This window comes from Hordeum vulgare, chromosome 4H (genome assembly GCF_904849725.1).
Source record: "Hordeum vulgare subsp. vulgare chromosome 4H, MorexV3_pseudomolecules_assembly, whole genome shotgun sequence".
Lineage (NCBI taxonomy): Eukaryota > Viridiplantae > Streptophyta > Magnoliopsida > Poales > Poaceae > Hordeum > Hordeum vulgare.
Window position 1 is genome coordinate 372,939,638 of NC_058521.1, and position 20,942 is coordinate 372,960,579.

The following is a 20,942-nucleotide window of genomic DNA, read 5'->3' on the forward strand; positions in this document are numbered from 1 at the left end:
TGCATGTTTTCACAAAACATTTGAAGAATCTAGGATATTTAGCTCACACCGCAACTTGAAAAACCTTCTCTCATCTAAGGGCTTAGTGAAAATATCTGCTAGTTGATCGTCGGTCTTCACATGGTAGATGATGATATTGCCCTTGATGACATGGTCCCGAAGAAAATGATGATGAATCTGGATGTGCTTAGTCTTCGAGTGTTGTACTAGGTTGTAGGCGATCTTGATTGCACTCTCATTGTCGCAGTAGAGGGGCACATTCTTCATGTTGATGCCGTAGTCTCTGAGGGTTTGCTTCATCCACAACAATTGAGCACAGCAGGATCCAACAGCAATGTACTCAGCTTCGGAAGTGGAGAGAGAAACATAGTTCTGCTTCTTTGAGGACCAACAAACTAATGATCTTCCAAGGAAATGGCAAATGCCTCATGTTGACTTGCGATCCACACGGTCACCAGCATAATCAAAACCAGAATATCCAACAGGTGAAGATTTGAGCCCTTGGGGTACCACAATCCTAGTGTTGGTGTGTGAGCTAAGTATCAAAGAATATGTTTCACAGCCTTATGGTGTGATTCCTTTGGTTTTGCTTGAAAACGAGCACACATGCAAACACTAAGCATTATATCTGGCCTAGATGCACATAGGTACAATAAAGAGCCAATCATCGAACGATATACCTGTTGATCGAAATCTTTACCATTTTCGTCAGTGCACAGGTGGTCGTTGGTAGGCATAGGAATCTTGGCGCCTTTGCATTCATGCACGTTAAATTTCCTCAGAACATCCTTGAGGTATTTCTCCTGTGATATGAAGATGTCATTGCGTTGTTGACGAATTTGAAGGCCTAAGAAGAATTTCAGCTCTCCCATCATAGACATCTGATATTATTCACTCATCATGTAAGAAAATTCATTAGTGTAACGTTTGTTAGTACAACCAAAGATAATGTCGTCGACATATATTTGGCATGCAACTAGTTCATTGTCATAAGATTTTGTGAAAAGAGTTGGATCTAGTGAACCAGGTTTGAAGCCTTTCTTCATGAGAAATTCCTTCAAAGTGTCATACCACGCCCGAGGGGCTTGCTTGAGGCCATAGAGTGCCTTTTTGAGTCTGAAGACTTTGTCGGGATGCTTTGGATCTTCAAAACCTAGGGGCTAAGCAACATATACGTCTTCCTCAAGCTTACCATTGAGGAATGCACTTTTCACATCCATTTGATATAGAGTAATATTATGATGATTAGCATAAGCAAGCAGTATTCGAATAGCTTCAAGTCTAGCAACAGGTGAAAAAGTTCCATCGGAATCAATTCCTTCAACCTATGTGTAGCCTTGGGCTAGAAGTCGTGCCTTATTCCTCACCACATGAACATCCTCATCTTGCTTGTTTCGGAAAATCCACTTGGTGCCGATGATATTGTGCTTGCGAGGATCTCGTCGTTTGACGAGTTCCCACACGTCATTTAGCTTGAATTGAAGAAGTTCATCTTGCATGGTTTGAATCCACTCAGGTTCCATGAAGCCTTCAGGAAGCTTTGAGGGTCCTGTGATAGACACAAAAGAGGAATGCCCACAAAAGTTAACTGAATGTGAAGCTTTTGAGCGAGTGAGAGGACCTGGCGCATTGATGTTATCGAGGATTTTGTCAAGTTACACTTCATTTGCAATTCTTGGATGATCTGGTTGAAGATTTTGTATGGTCTGAGGAATTTGATCTGGAGTAATTTCCTCAAGTGCACCTGCTCGTATTTCATCAGTGTCGGGGACGATTTATTCAGCAATTTCCTCAGTAGGAACTGTGTCTTCAGTAGCTTTGAAGTTGATAGCTTCCTCGGGAGATAATTTGTCTGGCACAGGAGGCAATTGCTCTCTTTGTGAGCCATTAGTTTCATCGAACCACACATCTAAAGTTTCAACAACCTTGTTGTGATAGGTGTTGAAGACTCTATAGGTGTGCGAGTCCTTTCAATAACCAATCATAAAACCCTCATGTGCCTTAGGTGCAAATTTTGAGCTATGGTGAGGATCTCTAATCCAGCATTTTGCACCGAAGACTTTGAAATAACTTACATTGGGTTTCTTGTCAGTGAGGAGTTCATATGAGGTTTTTTTGAGGAATTTGTGCACATATACCCTGTTGATGATGTGGCAAGAAGTCTTGATTGCTTTAGTCTAGAAACAACGAGGAGTCTGATATTCTTCAAGCATGGTCCGTGCCATTTCGACCAGACTCATGTTCTTGCGTTCAACGACGCCATTCAGTTGAGGAGTATAAGGAGGAGATAATTCATGAGTAATATCAAGTTCATCAACATAATCATCAAGACCAGTGTTTTTGAATTCTGTCCCATTGTCACTTCTGATGTGTTTGATCTTGACGTCGAAGTTCGTCGAGGCCCTTGAGGAAAATCGTTTGAAGACTTCCTGCACTTCGGTTTTATATAGAATGATATGTACCCAAGTATATCGAGAATAGTCATCAACGATGACAAAGCCATATAAAGATGTTGTATTGGCTAGAGTAGCATAATGAGTAGGTCCAAATAGATCCATGTGAAGCAATTCAAACGGACAAGTTGTTAGGGCATATTTGAAAGTGCGTTATATCGACTAGAGGGGGGTGAATAGGAGATTTTAGAATTTCATCACTGAGGAAATTCCTTTTGAGGAAATTCCTCGCTGATGACTAACTTGCAGCGGAAACAGCAAAGGATTAGGGGTGCAAAGTATCACTACAGCAGTTTTCAAGATAAGGAATGAAAAATAGTTTGCACAGTACGCAGGCACAAAGAAAGTAGGTGAGGATTAACTCGCATGAAGAATTTGAGGTTGAGGAATTTAAGAGAAAGTCTTCAGCAAATTCTTAAAACAGTGACAATGAAAATCTTCAACATACAATATTGAGGAATTGAAAGAGTTGAAGAAATAGAACCAGTATCACAGTGAAGACATTGGTTGATGACCCAGATCCAACTGTTGTGATAGTTGTACGTCTGGTTTGGAGCGGCTTGGTATTGAAACCAAAGGACACACAGTCCCGAGACACATAGTCCCTACCGTATTCTCCTTGAGCTAAGGACACACAATCCTCGCCCAACACTCGTGGTAAGTCTTCAGGGCAGACTTCCAAACCCTCACAAACTTGGTCACCCGACGATCCACAATTGACTGCTGGATTGCTCTAGACCATGACGCCTAACCGTCTGGAGGATGCACAATCCTCAAAGGTAAAAGGCTTTAGTCCCACACAGGAACAAATTCTTCAATGATGCTCACTCACTTGGTTTTTGGTTTGTGGTTTGGTGTTTGGGGTATTTCCTCACTGATAATTTACTTTCGAAGACTCTGAGGAATTTGGGTTCCTCTTATGACAAGTGTCAGTTTATAACGGAGCAGTGATGACCCACAAGTATAGGGGATCAATTGTAGTCCTTTCGATAAGTAAGAGTGTCGAACCCAACGAGGAGCAGAAGGATCTGACAAGTGGTTTTCAGCAAGGTAAAATCTGCACGCACAAAAATTGTCGGTAACAAGTGATTGTGTGGTGAGATGATTCCTAGCAAGCAACAAGTAACAAAAGTAGCAACGGTGCAGCAAAGTGGAGCAATCCCTTTTGTAGCAAGGGACAAGCCTGGACAAAGTCTTATAGGAGGAAAAACGTTCCTGAGGACACACGGGAATTTCTGTCATGCTAGTTTTCATCATGTTCATATGATTCGCGTTCGTTACTTTGATAGTTTGATATGTGGGTGGACCCGCGCTTGGGTACTACCCTTACTTGGACAAGCATCCCACTTATGATTAACCCCTCTCGCAAGCATCCGCAACTACGAAAGAAGAATTAAGACAAAGTCTAACCATAGCATTAAACTAGTGGATCCAAATCAGCCCCTTACGAAGTAACGCATAAACTAGGGTTTAAGCTACTGTCACTCTAGCAACCCATCATCTACTTACTACTTCCCAATGCCTTCCTCTAGGCCCAAATAATGGTGAAGTGTTATGTAGTCGACATTCACATAACACCACTAGAGGAAAAAACAACATACAACATATCAAAATACCGAACGAGTACCAAATTCACATGACTATTATTAGCATGACTTATCCCATGTCCTCAGGAACAAAAGTAACTACTCAAAAAGCATAATCGTAATCATGATCAGAGAGGTAATGAGTAGCATCAAGGATCAGAACATAAACTCTTCCACCAAGTAATCCAACTAGCATCAACTACAAAGAGTAATCAACACAACTAGCAACCTTACAAGTACCAATCGGAGTCGCGAGACGGAGATTGGTTACAAGTGATGAACTAGGGTTTGGAGATGAGATGGTGCTGATGAAGATGTTGATGGTGACGAGTCCCCTCCGATGAGAGGAGTGTTGGTGATGACGATGGCGGTGATTTCCCCCTCCGGGAGGGAAGTTTCCCCGGCAGGATCATCCTGCCGGAGCTCTAGATTGGTTCTGCTCAAGTTCCGCCTCGTGGCGGCGGCGAAACCACGAAAAATCTCCTCTCTAATTTTTTTTTCCTGGACGAAACCCTCCATATAGCAAAAGAGGGGGGACAGTGGGCCAGTGGGCTGCCCACAAGCCCCCATGGCGCGGCCTGGGGGTGGCCGTGCCGTGCAGGCTTGTGGGCACCCCCTAGTGCCCCTGTGGCACTTCTTCGGCCCAGTATTTTTGATAAATTGGGAAAAATCTCCGTTGATTTTCACGGCGTTTGGAGTTGCGCAGAATAGGTATCTCAACTTTGCTCCACTTTCAGGACAGAATTCCAATTGCTGGTAATCTCCCTCTTCATGTAAACCTTTCAAAATAAGAGAGAAAAGGCATAAGAATTGTACCGTGAAGTGAAATAACAGCCCAAGAAGCGATAAATATCAACATGAAAACATGATGCAAAATGGACGTATCAACTCCCCCAAGCTTAGACCTCGCTTCTCCTCAAGCAAAAGGCGAGCTCAATAAATATGTCTACATGTTTAGGGAGAGAGGTGCCGACAAAACAAGATACGAACATGCATGCATCATGATCAAGATGACAACAACAATACCAGCATATAATCTCTCATGCTAAAGTGATAATTCCTTCACAAAGTAAAGCATGGATCAAGAACCTTACCGAGAAGTAACAACCGATAGCCTTTAGTCGTTGAAGCAATTGCAATTTATCACAACATCATAAAGAGTCAATAAGAGCTTGTAAAGCAAATCCACATACTCAATCATTCTTTCGTTCTCTACAATTGCTACAACTCACGTGGTACTCATGAGATCAAAGTTTCAGCTGGACACAGAGAAATATAGGGGCTTATAGTTTTGCCTCCCAACTGCTTACCTCATGGGTAATGTCAACAATAATAATTCATGAGTGCCTACCTCCAAGTTGACATATGAATATAGATCTTTCCCAAGCATATCACGGTTGCCAAGACAAAGGCAAAATAAGGAATTGGTGAAGATCACCATGACTCTTTCAGGGCAAAAAGTAAAGTTACAAGATAGGCCCTTCGCAGACGGAAGCAGAGGTTGTCATGCGCTTTTGAGGTTTGGATGCGTGTCCTCTTAGGGCGGAGGAACGTCACTTTATATTGCCCACTGTGATAAAGAACTTTATTATGCAGTCTGTTGCTTTTATGTCTTCCTCATCACAGGTTCGTATAAAGCTTATTTTCCACACACTAATAGATCATACATATTAGAGAGCAATTTTTATTGCTTTCACCGATGACAACTTACTTGAGGGATCTTATTCAATCCATAGGTAGGTATGGTGGACACTCAAGGAAAAACTGGTTTGAAGGTTTATGGATGCACAAGTAGTATCTCTACTTGGTGCGGGAGTTTTGTCTATTGTGAGGTGGAAGCAATTGTCACATGCTAAGGGATCTCTAATCATATAACATTGTTCGGAACCAAGCAAACACAATCCATTACGTTGTCTTCCTTGTCCAACATCTACTTCTAGGCATGTAATAGTTTAGTGAGTGTTCACAATCATAGATGGTGTGAGAGATGATATATTTATATGTGAACCTCTCCTTCTTTATCACTTCCTATTAATTGCAACAATGACCAAGGTCTACGTTTGCCTACCCTCAACAAGTTTCAATCCTCATTCTTCTTATATGTGAAGCCATCACTTCCCATAAGATCAATACATGATATTTCATGATTTGTTCTATTCTCACTCTTTTTATCATGGCAATAGGCAAAGCCCTTCAACTAAGACACTCTTTATTATATGGCTCACGAGCAAGAATACATCGGGGTGACACAAAGCAAAACTCAAGACTAAAACACTAAGACTTTTAAACTACTAGAGAAAAAGAAAACTGAAAAGGAAAACTAAAACAAAGGTAAAGGCAAAAGATGTGATGGTGATACGATACCGGGGCAACTCCCCCAAGCTTGGCAAAAGCCAAGGGGATTGCCCATACCAATGCTCAGTTGTCTTCCTTTGGTGGTGGTGGAGGAGTTGTTGCAGAGGTCTTGAGCTTGTCTAATTTCCACTTGAGCATAAAGTTCTGCTCCCTCAGATCATCATTTTCCTCCTCAAGCTTCAACACCCTTTTGCATAAATCCTGCTTACTCTCCTGCAAGAAACGAGAAGGGATAAACAAGGTCTTAGGCTTCTTCCTTGAGTCAGGGAGGCTCGACTTCTTGAACTCCACATGAGTGCGTCCAGGTTGAGGTAGAGGAGCCTCCTCTTCATCGGAACTCGTTTGTTCCTTCCCCTTGGGATCATAGTCTTCTTCCTCATTAGTGGTCCAGCCATATGGTTCCAAGTCCCCATAGACCTTGGGGTTAGCAAGGTAATCAGCCACATAGCTCTCCCCCTCTGAATCCTGAGAAGACATCTTGACCTAGATCTGCGGCAGAAAACAGGCTCGAAACAAAAAACAGATGAAATGTGCGTGATGCAGGGGTCAGACCAAACGGAAGTATATATAATGATTTTTTCTAGACCAGAAGGAGTCCCCTGCACGAAAACAGAGTCCGGGAGGCGCACGAGGTGGCCACAAGCCCTCACGGTGCGGTCAGGGGGTGGGCCCGCGTCGTGCAGGCTTGTCGCCTCCTCGCGCACTTTCCGGACTACTTCCAATTTTTGTATTTTTTCAAATATTCCAAAACGGATAAAATTTCCTACTGGAAAAGTTTTGGACTCTGTTTTCTTACCAATCACATACCTCTTCGTTTTCTGAGTCTGAAACAGGCTGGAAAATATCCCTTAGGTATTCTTCCGGAGTTATGGTGTTGATGATATTGCTTTCAACATTTATGGGAGTACCTGAGATATAATGCTTGATTCTCAGCCCATTTACCACTCTCGGACAATTACCTTATGTGTTGTTGATCTTGATAGCACCGGAACGATATACTTCCTCAACCACATAGGGACCTTCCCATTTGGAGAGAAGCTTGCCTGCAAAGAATCTTAAACGAGAGTTATATAGCAAGACATAATCACCTACATTGAACTCACGCTTTTGTAACCTCTTATCATGCCATCTCTTAACCTTCTCTTTGAAGAGCTTGGCATTCTCATATGCCTGAGTTCTCCACTCATCAAGCGAGCTAATATCAAATAAACTCTTCTCATCGGCAAGTTTGAAATCAAAGTTGAGCTCTTTGATTGCCCAATAAGCTTTATGCTCTAGCTCAAGAGGTAAATGACATGCTTTACCGTACACCATTTTGTATGGAGACATGCCCATGGGATTCTTATATGCAGTTCTAGAAGCCCACAGTGCATCATCGAGCTTCTTAGACCAATTCTTTCTAGACCTGTTGACAGTGTTTTGCAGAATCAATTTAATCTCTCTATTACTTAGCTCTACTTGACCACTGGACTGAGGGTGGTAGGGAGACGCAATTCTATGGTTGACATCGTACTTAGCAAGCGTTTTACGGAAAGCACCATGAATGAAGTGTGAACCACTGTCGGTCATTAGATATCTAGGGACTCCAAATCTAGGGAAGATAACTTCTTTCAGCATCTTGATAGAGGTGTTGTGATCAGCACTACTAGTGGGGATAGCTTCTACCCACTTAGTGACGTAATCAACAGCAACTAAGATGTGAGTATACCCATTGGATTTTGGAAAAGGTCCCATATAATCAAAGCCCTAGACGTCAAATGGTTCAATGACAAGTGAATAGTTCATAGGCATTTCCTGACGTTTATCGATATTACCTATTCTTTGACATTCGTCACAAGACAAGACAAACTTACGGGCATCCTCGAAGAGAGTGGTCCAATAGAAACCTGATTGCAATACCTTCTGTGCAGTTCTATCTCCCGCATGGTGTCCTTCGTAGGTCTCGGAGTGACACTTCTGAAGGATCTGTCCCTGTTCATGTTCATGTACACAACGTCTAATAACACCATCTACTCCTTCCTTATAAACGTGAGGATCATCCCAAAAGTAGTGTCTCAAGTCAAAGAAGAATTTCTTCTTTTTCTGGTATGTGAAACTAGGTGGTATGTATTTGGCAACGATATAGTTTGCATAATCAGCATACCACGGTGCACTACATGAAGCATTGATGACACTCAGTTGCTCATAGGGAAAGCTATCATCAATAGGTTGTGGGTCATCAAGAACGTTCTCCAACCTAGACAAGTTATCTGCTACTGGGTTATCAGCACCCTTTCTGTCAACGACGTGCAAATCAAATTCTTGTAGCAAGAGAACCCATCTGATAAGCCTAGGTTTAGCGTCCTTCTTCTCCATGAGGTACTTAATAGCAGCATGATCAGTGTGAATAGTGACTTTGGAATCAACTATGTAAGACCTGAACTCTTCACATGCAAACACGACTGCTAAAAACTCCTTCTCCGTAGTGGCATAGTTTCTCTGGGCACTGTCTAGAGTTTTACTAGTGTAGTGAATAACATTCAACTTCTTATCAACTCTTTGCCCTAGAACAGCACCAACAGCATAATCGCTAGCGTCACACATGATCTCAAAAGGTAAGTTCCAATCAAGTGGTTGAACAATATGTGCGGTTATCAAAGCCCTCTTAAGTATTTCGAAGGCTTCCTCACAATCATCGTCAAAAACAAAAGGAATATCCTTTTGTAAGAGATTGGTAAGAGGCCTAGAAATCTTAGAGAAGTCTTTAATGAACCTTCTATAGAAAGCAGCATGACCAAGGAAACTTCGTATACCTTTGATATCTGTGGGGTAAGGCATTTTCTCGATTGCATCAACCTTAGCCTTATCGACTTCAATACCTCTTTCAGAAATTTTATGTCCTAAGACGATGCCTTCATTAACCATAAAGTGACACTTCTCCCAATTCAAGAAAAGATTGGTGTCTTTACATCTCTGTAAGACTCGATCAAGGTTGTTGAGGCAATCATCAAAGGAAGACCCGTAAACGGAGAAGTCATCCATGAAAACCTCGACAATCTTTTCACAAAGGTCAGAGAATATAGCCATCATACATCTTTGAAAGGTGGCAGGTGCATTACATAATCCAAAAGGCATACGTATATAAGCAAAGGTACCTAAAGGGCAGGTGAAAGTGGTTTTCTCCTGATCAGATTGTGCAACTGGTATTTGGGAGAAACCAGAATAACCGTCTAGAAAGCAGAAGTGTGTGTGTTTGGATAGTCTTTCTAGCATTTGGTCGATAAAAGGCAAAGGGTAATGATCTTTCCTAGTGGCCTTATTCAACTTCCTAAAGTCAATCACCATCCTATAGCCAGTAATAATCCTTTGTGGGATCAACTCATCCTTATCATTAGGGACAAAGGTAATGCCTCCCTTCTTAGGAACGCAATGCACCGGACTCACCCAATCGCTATGAACAACAGGATAGATAATACCCGCTTCCAGGAGCTTTAGTATTTCTTTTCTTACTACTTCTTTCATCTTAGGATTCAATCTCCTTTGATGATCAGCAACTAGTTTGAAATCAGGATCAGTTTTGATCTTGTGCTGGCATAGAGTGGGACTAATGCCCTTAAGATCATCAAGGGTGTATCCTATAGTAGCACGGTGCTTCCTCAGAGTTTTTAGTAACTTCTTTTCTTCATGCTCCGAGAGACTAGCACTAATAATAACAGGATATATCTCCTTTTCATCAAGATAGGCATACTTAAGAGTATCAGGCAACTGTTTAAGCTCGAACACAGGATCGCCCTTTCGTGGGGGTGGATCCCCAAGCAGTTCAACAAGAAAGTTATTCTTAAGGACAGGATATTGTTCTAAAACAACTCCATCTATTTCATCCCTTTCATCCATATGCATATCATTTTCATGCTCAAGCAATTATTGCTCTAAGGGATCAACAGGAGGCACGGCAATAGAAGCTAAGGCAATAGTTTCATCCCTACTTGGCAACTCCTTTTCATGAGGTTGTCTACCAAACATAGAGAAATTGAACTCATGTGACACACCTTCAAAGCCAACAGTGATAGTTTGCTTCTCACAATCAATATGAGCATTGACGGTATTGAGGAAGGGTCTACCAAATATGATGGGACAAAATCTATCTTGAGCTGTAGCAAGAACGAGGAAATCAGCAGGATACTTCGTTTTACCACACAAGACTTCAACATCCCTAACAATTCCTACATGGCAGATAGTATCTCTATTGGCAAGTTGAATAGTGACATCAATAGGCTCTATCTCAACAGGTGCAATCTCATCTTTGATTTCATCATATAAGGATTGAGGTATTGCACTAACACTAGCACCCACGTCACATAATCCATGATAACAATGATCTCATATCTTAACAGAAACCACAGGCATGCCAACAACAGGCCTATGTTTGCCTCTAGCGTGAGGTTTAGCAATTCTAGCAGCATCTTCACAGAAGTGAATATTATGTCCCTCAACTTCTTCAGACAGAAGATCTTTGAAGATAGCAATGCTAGGTTCAACTCTAATTTGCTCAGAGGGTGTAGGTGTTCTAATATAGCCTCTACGTATCACAGTTGAATCTTTAGAATGATCCTTTATCCTAACAAGGAAAGGTGGTTTCTCAATGTAAGCACTAGGAACCACAGGATCATTATAGGCAATGACTTTCTCTTCAACTCGAGTGGGCTTAACTACATTGACTTCTAAAGGAGGATGATATTTAAACCACTTCTCTTTGGGGAGATCAATATGAGCAGCGAATGATTCACACAATGAAGCTACTATCTCAGAGTCAAGTCCATACTTAGCGCTAAAGTCACAAAAAGTACTTGTCTCAACAAAGGATTTAACGCAATCAAAAGTGAAATTCATACCTGACTCCTTACCTTCTTCAAGCTCCCAATCTTCAGAGTTGCGTTTAATTCTCTCCAATAAATTCCATTTGAAGTCAATATCTCTCTTCATAAAAGAACCGGTACAAGAAGTGTCAAGCATGGTGCGATCATCATGAGAAAGCCGAGCATAGAAGTACTGAATGATAATTTCTCTTGAGAGCTCATGATTGGGGCATGAATATAGCATTGATTTAAGCCTCCCCCAAGCTTGAGCGATGCTTTCTCTGTCACGAGGCCAAAAATTATAAATATAATTCCGCTCACGATGTACTAAATGCATAGGATAAAACTTTTGATGAAATTCCAATTTCAACCGATTGTAGTCCCATGAGTCAGTATCATCACATAGCCTATACCATGTCAATGCCTCATCCTTCAAAGATAAAGGAAAGACCTTCTTCTTGACCTCATCCTCGGGCACACCTGCAAGCTTAAATAAACCACAAACCTCATCTACATAGATTAGATGCAAGTCTGGATGTGATATTCCATCTCCTGTAAAAGGATTAGCCAGCAGTTTCTCAAGCATACCCGAAGGAAATTCAAAGCAAATATTTTCAGTAGGTGCAGCAGGTTGAGGAGCAACTCTTTGTGCTTCCGTTCGAGGTGAAGATACCCCGAACAAGCCCCTCAAAGGATTAGTATCCATAGTGACAAGTGACAACAAATTTCAGCACACTATATGAATGTTTCCTTACCAAGTTCCACTTACCAAAGGCGCTTCACTCCCCGGCAACGGTGCCAGAAAAAAGTCTTGATGACCCACAAGTATAGGGGATCAATCATAGTCCATTCGATAAGTAAGAGTGTCGAACCCAACGAGGAGCAGAAGGATCTGACAAGTGGTTTTCAGCAAGGTAAAATCTGCATGCACTGAAATTGTCGGTAACAAGTGATTGTGTAGTGAGATGATTCGTAGCAAGCAACAAGTAACAAAAGTAGCAACGGTGCAGCAAAGTGGCCCAATCCCTTATGTAGCAAGGTACAAGCCTGGACAAAGTCTTATAGGAGGAAAAACGCTCCCGAGGACACACGGGAATTTCTATCATGCTAGTTTTCATCATATTCGTATGATTCACGTTCGTTACTTTAATAGTTTGATATGTGGGTGGACCCGCGCTTGGGTACTTCCCTTACTTGGACAAGAATCCCACTTATGATTAACCCATCTCGCAAGCATCCGCAACTATGAAAGAAGAATTAAGACAAAGTCTAACCATAGCATTAAACTAGTGGATCCAAATCAGCCCCTTACGAAGTAACGCATAAACTAGGGTTTAAGCTTCTGTCACTCTAGCAACCCATCATCTACTTACTACTTCCCAATGCCTTCCTCTAGGCCCAGATAATGGTGAAGTGTTATGTAGTCGACGTTCACGTAACACCACTAGAGGAAAAACAACAGACAACATATCAAAATACCAGACGAATACCAAATTCACATGACTATTATTAGCATGACTTATCCCATGCCCTCAGGAACAAAAGTAACTACTCACAAAGCATAATCATAATCATGATTAGTGAGGTAATGAGTAGCATCAAGGATCTGAACATAAACTCTTCCACCAAGTAATCCAACTAGCATCAACTACAAAGAGTAATCAACACTACTAGCAACCTTACAAGTACCAATCGGAGTCGCGAGACGGAGATTGGTTACAAGTGATGAACTAGGGTTTGGAGATGAGATGGTGCTGATGAAGGTGTTGATGGTGACGAGTCTCCTTCGATGAGAGGAGTGTTGGTGATGACCATGACGACGATTTCCCCCTCCGGGAGGGAAGTTTCCCCGGCAGGATCGTCCTGCCGGAGCTCTAGATTGGTTCTGCTGAAGTTCCGCCTCGTGGCGGTGGCGAAACCATGAAAAAGCTCCTCTCTGATTTTTTTTCCCTGGACGAAACCCTCCATATAGCAAAAGAGGGGGCCAGTGGGCCAGTGGGATGCCCACAAGCCCGCATGGCGCGGCCTGGGGGTGGCCGCGCCGTGCAGGCTTGTGGGCACCCCCTGGTGCCCCTTGATGTCCGTTATGCTACTGCACAAAAGACCTTCCAGTGGCGCCAGAAATGGGCACGTTGACGACACCAGGAATCCTTCTGCGTTGGTGTTCCCTCGAAGTGGAGAGGATGATGTAGCACAGTGGAGGTAAGTATTTCCCTCAGTTTGAGAACCAAGGTATAAATCCGGCGGAGGAGTATCTCAAGATCCTGCACAAACACAAAAGCTTGCACCCAACGCTATGAAGGGGTTGTCAATCCCTTATAGATTGTTTGCCAAGTGAGAACTGAAAGCAACAAAGTAACAAAGCAAAGTAAAAGCGGAGTTGTAAACGATGGATGTGAATAGACCCGGGGGCCGTAGTGTTTACTAGTGGCTTCTCTGATGAAAGCAAGTAGACGGTGGGTGAACAAATTACTGTCGAGCAAATGATAGAACTGTGCAGAGTCGTGACGATATCTATGCAATGATTATTTCTATAGGCATCACGTTCGAAACAAGTAGACCGATCCTTTCTGCATCTACTACTATTACTCCACACGTCGACCGCTATCCAGCATGCATCTAGTGTATTAAGTCCATAAGAACAGAGTAACGCCTTAAGCAAGATGACATGATGTAGAGGGATAATCTCAAACCAATGATAAAAACCCCATATTTTTACCCTTGATGGCAACTGCTTGATGTGTGCCTTGCTGCCCCTACTGTCACTGGGAAAGGTCACCACATGGCAGAACCCAAAACCAAGCACTTCTCCCATTGCAAGAATCATAGATCTAGTTGGCCAAACAAAACCCAAGACTCGAAGAGACTTACAAGATATCAAATCATGCATATAAGAAATCAGCAAAGACTCAAATATATATCATAGATAATCTGATCACAAATCCACAATTCATCGGATCTCGACAAACACACCGCCAAAGAAGATTACATCGGATAGATCTCCATGAAGATCATGGAGAACTTTGTATTGAAGATCCAAGAGAGAGAAGAAGCCATCTAGCTACTAACTACGGACCCGTAGGTCTAAAGACAACTACTCACGAGTCATTGGAGGGGCGATGATGATGATGAAGAAGCCCTCCAACTCCAAAGTCCCCTCCGGCAGGGTGCCGGGAAGGGTCTCCAGATGAGATCTCGCGGAAACGGAAGCTTGCGGCGGCGGAAAAGTATTTTCAAGGCTCCCTTGATTTTTTGCGGAATATTTGGGAATTTATAGACCAAAGACCTAGGTCAGGGGGCGGCCAGGGAGGCCACAAGCCTGCCCACCGCCGCCTCCCCCCTGGTGGTGGAGTGGGGGCTTGTGGGCTCCCTGGAGCCCAACTGGCTTAGCCCAAAAGCCCCCTGGACTTCTTCCGTTCGGGAAAAAATCATTTCGGGATTTTTCTTCCGTTTGGACTCCGTTCCAAAATCAGATCTGAAAAGAGTCAAAAACACGGAAAAAACAGGAACTGGCACTTGGCACTGAATTATTAAGTTAGTCCCAAAAAGATATAAAAAGGTACATAAAACATACAAAGAAGGCAAGATAACAGCGTGAAATCATCAAAAATTATAGATACGTTTGAGACGTATCAAGCATCCCCAAGCTTAACTCCTGCTCGTCCTCGAGTAGGGAAGTGGTAAGAATGAATTTTTGATGCTTTCATGCTACCTAGCATAGGTGTCCTTTGTAATTCCCCTTATGTGACGTGAATGTTCAGATCCATTAGATTCAAAACAATAGTTTGCTATTGACGTGGAAACAATAATAATTCAACCAAACTAGCAAAGTAATCATGAACTTTCAAAATAACAAGGCCAAAAGAAAGTTATCCCTACAAAAGCATATAGTCTGGCTATGCTCTATCATCATTGCACAACGAATTTAAATAATGCACAACCCCGGTATTGGCCAAGTAATTGTTTCACACCTTTACTTTCTCAAACATTTTCAACTCTCACGCAATACATGAGCGTGAGCCATGGTTATAGCACTATAGATGGTGTGGAATGTGGTGGAGGTTGCAAGACAAAAAAGGAGAAGATAGTCACATTAACTTGGCATATCAATGAGTTGTGGAGATGCTCATCAATAGATATCAATGTGAATGAGTAGGGATTGCCATACAAATGATGCACTAGAGCTACAAGTATGTGAAAGCTCTTAAAGAAAACTAGTGGGTGTGCATCCAACTTGCTTGCTCACGAAGACCTAAGGCAATTTTGAGGAAGCCTATCATTGGAATATACAAGCCAAGTTATAAATGAAAATTCCCCACTAGCTATATGGTGGTGACAAAACGAGAGACTCTCAATCATGAAGATCATGGTGCTTAATATGCACAAGTGTGGAAAAAGTGGTAGCATTGTCCCTTCTCTCTTTTTCTCTCATTATATATATATATTTATTTATTTTAGTGGGCTCTTTGGCCTCTTTTTTTTATGGGCTTCTTTGGCCTCTTTTATTTCCTCACATGGGACAATGCTCCAATAATGATGATCATCACACTTTCAACTCAAAACTTAGAGCAACTATGACTCTATATGGAATGCCTTCGGTAGTGTACCGTGGCAATGATCTAGCATGGCATAGACATCAATGGGAACATCATGCTAGCTATCTTACGATTGTGCAAAGGCAATGTAGACGTGGTGGCACATGTCATGGTGGTAGTTGCATGGCAATATATCTCGGAATGACTTTGAAAAAGCCATAGTAGGTAGGTATGGTGGCTGTTTTGAGGGAGGCTAATGGTGGGTTTTGTGCACCGGCGAAAGTTGCGCGGCACTAAGAAGATAGTGATGGTGGAAGGTGAAAGTGCATCTAAACCATGGACTCAACATTAGTCATGAAGAACTCATATACTTGTTGCAAAAGTTTTATTAGTAATCGAAACAAAGCATTCAACGCATACTCCTAGGGGAAGGGTTGGTAGGTATAAACCATCGCGCGATTCCGACCGCCACGCAAAGGATGACAATCAATATACTAATCATGCTCAAATTTCATCACATAGCGGTTCACCATACGTGCATGCTACGGGAATCACTAACTTCAAAACAAGTATTTCTAGATCCACAACACCTTACTAGCATGACTTCAATATTACCATAACCACAACTCAAAACTTATTGAGATGAATCAAACTTCTCTAACTATTCAATGCACATGAAGGTGGAAGTTTTCATATCCCTTTGGATAACTACCCATTTTGAGACTACTTTCAAAGCATAGATCAACTACCAAGCCACGCACCGTTGTGCTCTTAAAGATATAAGTGAAGCACATAGAGCAAAAGTATCTAGCTCAAAAGATATAAGTGAAGCACATGTGAGCTGAATTATCTACCAAAAGATATAAGTGAAGCTCGACAAAATCATGGTGTGTGCATGTCTCTCTCTCTAGGTGTGCAGCAAGGATGATTGTGACACAACAAAAATAAAATACTCCTACGATACAAGACGCTCCAAGCAAAAACACATAACATGTGGTGAATAAAAATATAGTCCCAAGTAACGTTACCGATGGATTGAAGACGAGAGAGGGGATGCCTTCCCGGGGCATCCCCAAGCTTAGGCTTTTACGTCATCCTTGAATCTCTTGGGGTGCCTTGGGCATCCCCAAGCTTGAGCTCTTGCCACTCTTTACTTTTTGTCCATAAGAACTTCACCCAAAACTTGAAAACTTCACAACACGAAACTTAAACAGAAACTCGTGATAACATTAGTACAAGAAAGCAAACCACCACTTCCTTAGATACTGTAGAAAACTTAAATTCTACTTGTGCTTATGTTGGGTTACTGTACTTTCAATCTTCCATGTCTAATACCCCCCGATACTATCCATAGTTTCATCAAAATAAGCAACCAACACAACAAAAACAGAATCTGTTAACAGCTGACCAGTCTGTAGAAATCTGTATATTTCGTATACCTCTGCTACTTTAAAAATTCTGAAAAATTACGACAGTCTTGAAAAATTTGCGTAGAAATCATCAGCAGAAAGAATCAACTCAAAGTCTCTTACACAAAAAAATGAAAATTCTTTTCGTGAGCAGAAAGTTTCTGTCTTTTCCAGCATGACCAAACGATCATCCCCAAGACTAATCATAACGGTTTTGCTTGGCACAAACACAAAAAGAAACACAAAAAACACAATCATAACAGAATTATGGAAGTGTGAAAAACACAAAACAAAAATAAAAAGGATAGATGCATTGGGTTGCCTCCCAACATACGCTTTTGTTTAACGCCCTTAGCTAGGCATTGATTTCAATGATGCTCACATAAAAGGTAAGGATTGAAACACAACGAGAGCATCCTAAAGCATGTGAAAACCACATCTAAGTCTAACATACTTCCTATGCATAGGCATTTTATAGGTAAACAGATTGTCAAGACAACCAATAGTTGCCATATGCAAGGAAGAAGAAAGAGACAAGAGCAATCTCAACATCACGAGAGGTGATTTGGTAACATGAAATTTTCTACCAAAATATTTTCCTCTCGCATAGCAATTACATGTGGGATAATATTCAAATTCAACAATATAGCTATCCCATAGGATATTCTTTTCATGACCCACATGCATGCAAAGTTGACGCTCTTCAAAAATAGTGGGATTATCATAAAATAGAGTCATGACTTCTCCAATCCCACTTTCAGTATTGTTGCAAATATCATATTCATCATGAGGTTTGAACAAATTTTCAAGATCATAAGAAAGATCATCACCCCAATCATGATTATTGCAACAAGTAGTGGACATAGCAAAACTAGCATCCCCAAGCTTGGGGTTTTGCATATTCTTAGCATGATTGTCACTAATAGAACTTATAGTGAAACCATTGCAATCATGCTTTTCATCCAAGGAGCCCTCGTGAATCACTTCATGAATTTTTCCTCACAATTTTCAGATTCATGCATCTTAAGCAAAACTCCATAGAAATATTTAATTATCCTCAACTCACTAGCAATTCGTTCAACAATAGTGGGTCTCTTAAAGAGACTAGCTCACTACTGAAATTCAGAAATTTGTCGTCTGCCATGGCTGACGGCAAAGGGGGGAACCACGGACGGCAAAGGCTTTGCCGTCGTCAGCAGACGGCAAACTAGACGGTAAAAAAATCTGGTGAAGAGGTTCTTTGCCGTCTGCTTTTGTAAAGCGAGCAAAGAATCTTTGCCATGAGGGGGCAGACGGCAAACAAAATGGGAGGGCACATAGTGCAATGGCCCCGTTAAGTGTTAACGGCATGCCTCCTCTCTTTGTCGTCTGCCATCCCCCCCTTTGCCATGCGGGGGCAGACGGCAAAGAGGGGAGAGAGAGGGGGCAGATTCCCCCCTTTGTCGTCTGCCTACCCCCCCCCCCTTTGTCATGTGGGGGCAGACGGCAAAGAGGGGAGAGAGAGGGGGAAGATTCCCCCCTTTGCCGTCTACCTACCCCCCCCCCTTTGCCATGTGGGGGCAGACGGCAAAGAGGGGAGAGAGAGGGGGCAGATTCCCCCCTTTGCTGTCTAGCATCCCCCCTTTGACATGTGGGGGCAGACGGCAAAGGGGGGAACCAGCCCCTTTTTAATTTATTTTTTATTATATCCAGCATTTTTAACAATAATCAGTATATATATATATATATATATATATTTGACATAAATAAATTTCTTTCCGTACTCATAACCATATTAAAATAACTCTCATCCATAGTGCATACATATTATGCAAGTTGCATCTGTACCAAACCATATATTACACCAGTTTCATCCACATGCATACAAAGTTTCATATATATCCATATACTACGATAGTTTCAATACAAGCCATGGTACAAGAAATCATCTTCAAGCATTCCATCAATATAATCCATGCTTCCCTGAAGTGAAGGTAATCTGCAAAATGACAAATAAGAAAGTTAGAAGAATAATACTAGATGAAGAAGTGTATATATAAGCTATTTCGGAGAGAAATTAGCTAAGTATAGACCATTTAGGAGCTAACTAAGCTAATTATGTCATTTAGGTGGAACCCTAGCTAACTATAGGTCGTTCCGGAGCTAACTTGGGTAAAATAGGTCATTCCAGAGCAAACTATGCTTATTAAGCCATTTTGGATCTAGCTAGGCTAATTATAGGCCATTTAATACCTAAGTTAGGGGGAATAGGTCATCTTGCAGCTACGTAAGCCTTATTATGTCATTTAGGAGAGAACTTAGCTAACTATAGGTAATTTTTTATTAAATATGTCATTTTGGAGCTACCTAAGCTAATTATGTCATTTCGTAGGATAATTAGCCAATTTAGCCTTTCTTGGATGAGTCTAAGCTACGTAGAAGAAGAAAAAGAGAAGAAGAAGTAAAAGAAGGAGGAGGAGGTGGAGGAGGAGGTGGAGGAGAAGGAAGGGGAGAAGAAGAAGAAAAGAAGAAGGAGAAGGAGAAGGAGGAAGAAGGAGGAAGAAGAAGGAGAAGGAGGAGGTCCTTCTCCTTCTTCTCCTCCTTCTTCTCCTTCTTCTTATCCTCCTCCTTCTCCTTCTTCTTCTTCTCTTCTTCTTCTTCTTCCTTCCTTTCACTTTTCCTCTTTCTTCTCCTCTTGTCCCCTTCTTCGGGCTAAATTGGCTAAGAATGCCTTTTTGGAGCTAATTATGTCATTTCGAGGACAATTAGCCAAGTATAGGTCATGTTTTATTAAATAGACATTTAGGAGCTAACTAAGCTAATTATGTCATCTAGGTGGAACCCTAGCTAACTATAGGTCGTTCCGGAGCTAACTTGGGTAAAATAGGTCATTCCGGAGCAAACTATGCTTATTAAGCCATTTTGGATCTAGCTAGGCTAATTATAGGCCATTTAATACCTAAGTTAGGGGGAATAGGTCATCTTGCAGCTACGTAAGCCTTATTATGTCATTGAGGAGAGAACTTAGCTAACTATAGGTCATTTTTTATTAAATAGGTCATTTTGGAGCTAACTAAGCTAATTATGTCATTTCGTAGGATAATTAGCCAATTTAGCCTTTCTTGGATGAGTCTAAGCTACGTAGAAGAAGAGAAAGAGAAGAAGAAGTAAAAGAATGAGGAGGAGGAGGAGGAGGAGGAGCAGAAGGAGAATGAAGAGGAGAAGAAGAAGAAAAGAAGAAGGAGAAGGAGGAGGAAGAAGCACGAGAAGGAGGAGCTCCTTCTTATTCTTCTTCTCCTCCTTCTTCTCCTTCTTCTTACCCTCCTCCTTCTCCTTCTTCTTCTTCTCTTCTTCTTCTTCTTCCTTCCTTTCATTTTTCCTCTTTCTTCTCCTCATGTCCCCTTCTTCGGGCTAAATTGGCTAGGAATGCCTTTTTGGAGCTAATTATGTCATTTCGAGGATAATTAGCTAAGTATAGGTCATGTTTTATTAAATAGACCATTTAGGAGCTAACTAAGCTAATTATGTCATCTAGGTGGAACCCTAGCTAACTATAGGTCGTTTCGGAGCTAACTTGGGTAAAATAGGTCATTCCGGAGCAAACTATGCTTATTAAGCCATTTTGGATCTAGCTAGGCTAATTATAGGCCATTTAATACCTAAGTTAGGGGGAATATGTCATCTTGGAGCTACGTAAGCATTATTATGTCATTTAGGAGAGAACTTAGTTAACTATAGGTCATTTTTTTATTAAATAGGTCATTTTGGAGCTAACTAAGCTAATTATGTC